At 45.0% G+C, this 2,848-nt stretch overlaps 1 non-coding gene across 1 annotated transcript; it reads right to left on the bottom strand.

The window, feature by feature from the left end:
• Positions 1–2,186: 2,186 nt before the first annotated feature.
• On the bottom strand, positions 2,187–2,259 carry Trnav-aac (transfer RNA valine (anticodon AAC)). Its single transcript has one exon. It is a non-coding gene; the product is annotated as a tRNA-Val (tRNA).
• Between the last annotated feature and the right edge of the window lie 589 nt (positions 2,260–2,848).

The following is a 2,848-nucleotide window of genomic DNA, read 5'->3' on the forward strand; positions in this document are numbered from 1 at the left end:
AGGATCCTACGGTCTTGGCGTGCATCCGTGCGTCGCTGCGGTCCGGTCCCAGGTCGACGGGCACGTGCAACTTCCGCCGACCACTGGCGACAACATCGATGTACTGTGGAGACCTCACGCCCCACGTGTTGAGCAATTCGGCGGTACGTCCACCCGGCCTCCCGCATGCCCACTATACGCCCTCGCTCAAAGTCCGTCAACTGCACATACGGTTCACGTCCACGCTGTCGCGGCATGCTACCAGTGTTAAAGACTGCGATGGAGCTCCGTATGCCACGGCAAACTGGCTGACACTGACGGCGGCGGTGCACAAATGCTGCGCAGCTAGCGCCATTCGACGGCCAACACCGCGGTTCCTGGTGTGTCCGCTGTGCCGTGCGTGTGATCATTGCTTGTACAGCCCTCTCGCAGTGTCCGGAGCAAGTATGGTGGGTCTGACACACCGGGGTCAATGTGTTCTTTTTTCCATTTCCAGGAGTGTATTTGAAAACATTGTTTAACTGGAGTTTGATACAGCGCAGTGGATTCCATTGTACATACGGTTTTGTAAATCGCCGAAAGATTAGGTCCTCCATGAAACCTATTGTCCTATCGCGATCTGTAGCTATTATAGATTTCAAATTATGGTAGAAAAATATGGAGTTATGGATTTATCTGGTTACAACCATCGAAATACTGTATGGTTTTGTTACAGAGATCTGAAAATGCAATTTCTGTAGGTTTGTTTGGTGTCTGTGGAATCTGCAGACAGTCATCAATGTTGTGTTGATGTTAGAAACATGTCTTCTGTATAACAAAGATAGGATTTACATTATATCAGGTTAGGATAGAGTCAAAGAGTCTTTTGCAAGGTGCTGCTATCTACTTTGCTCCCATAATCGATAAATGACTACTTTAAATTGTATCTGAACTGGTTTTTGAGACTGTGACTGTCTGTTTAAAATAGAAACAAAAATACAGAATTTCTGCGGCAGTCTCCATTTCTACTAGTTAACCGCAGTTCATTTCGACGTTAATCTCATTATCTTCAGATGGTACCTGCTCAGGTTGCATTGATTTGCGTTCAATTTCTTAGCAAACAGGTGGACTGGACGAAAATGTTTCGAGTAGTTTTACAGTTTAATCTGAATCGAAAAGTTTAGCCGTATTTACTTTAAAACTTCCCTTGTTGATGTCTCTGGACACAAGGAATCACAGTTTTTTGAAAAAAAAAAAATAAAACTAGCCAGTGCTGTTTGAAGTTAGTTAAAGGCAATTTCAAGGGGGCGTGACGAAGCGGACTATGCATTTGACTGTAGGAAAAAAGGCGGTCGGGAATTCAGTTAGCTTCAGACATGATGGTCGTATAGCCACTATGAAATTTTAAGTGTTTGGCCCGACAGCAAGTAGGGTGCAGCCTTTCTTTGCCACGGCACTAGGCGAGAATGGGTGGTGTGCCCATCGCTCCGGGAAAGAACGCCGGCACTCATTTCGTAGCAGGCTGAGTGGATCTGGGCCTGTCCTGGAGGGACTGGAACAAGGAAAAATGCCGCTTCTATCCGGGATTGAGCCCGGGACCTCCACGGCCAAAGCCTAGGACTCTACCCGCTAGATCACAACGACCACACCGTCTTAGGAAGTCTTCATAAAGTTGACAATAGGCATTGTAATCGAATTCACTCTGCTGATAGAAAATTATAATCGGAACTTGTTTTTTTGTTACGGTAAGTTTGGAGTTATGTTAAGACTTTAAGGAATAGTTCCTTTTTAACTCTGTAAAAGATGTCCAAATTATGATAATAGCAAATTCACTCATAATGCCTTATTATTATTGGTCAGTGACGAGTCTGTCCCCATAATGCTCATTAAGGTGCAATCGAGTTTTCTGTCCACCGTTCTTAGTAGAATCACTTCTTGCAGATACATACTCTTACAAACATTGGTTATTTGATTTAAATAAACCAAATCCTGACCTCAAATTATGTGAAGTATTTGACAGGCTCTCATTTCGCTGATGCAAACGCAATGTATACTTCTGCAATGTCAGTAAAAATATCAGGTTTTTGATTCGAGGTGATTCATTGTGCCTAACAGCACATTGTCAGATGAAATGATATTTTACAATACTGTGACGAGACAGTCGATGAAAGAAAAAAATGTTGTTTCCGCCCGGGATTGACGAGACAGTCGATGAAAGAAAAAAATGTTGTTTCCGCCCGGGATCGAACCGGGGACCTTCCGCGTGTTAGGCGGATGTGATAACCACTACACCACGGAAACCTGCTACGAGCTCTTTAGCCAAAGTATACGTGTACTGATCCCGTTTGCAGTAGGCTCTGACCGGCACCCTGGCCAGAAGAGAAAGCTGTCGCTTGCGTTTGCCGCCCGTCGTTACATACCTCTATGTAGCGACCTTGGTTACATACGTGCCTGTGTCTGGAAGGGCGACACTGCAGTATCTTCAGGGCTTACTTGTTCCTTATATTCCGCATTCCATTTGCGATGAGAAGATCAATGCAGAAAAGAAAAGGATATATTGCGCCTCCCATTCCTCATGTTACTAGAGTATAGCAATAGCTGCCTCTCTATCCATCCGAAGCACAATTCATTACAGCAAAGTGTTCATCGCAATGCAACCCGCTATCTTGTCGAAGCCGCAATGGGTTTTAAGCATCAAGGCCACGGAAGACCCGTAACTTTGATGATATGCGTCGCTACTGTTCAGCAAAAAGTCTTCTTCTTCTTCGTCTCGTATTGGCAATCTCTGGACCACAGTATTCCAACGGCATGTTTCATTTTCCGTGCGCCTGGGATTTAAATTTAGCCCGGTATTCCCGCGTTCACTTCATGTGCTGTTCCTTCCTCGGCT

Source organism: Schistocerca nitens, chromosome 2 (assembly GCF_023898315.1).
Source record: "Schistocerca nitens isolate TAMUIC-IGC-003100 chromosome 2, iqSchNite1.1, whole genome shotgun sequence".
In the NCBI taxonomy this organism is placed as follows: Eukaryota; Metazoa; Arthropoda; class Insecta; order Orthoptera; family Acrididae; genus Schistocerca; species Schistocerca nitens.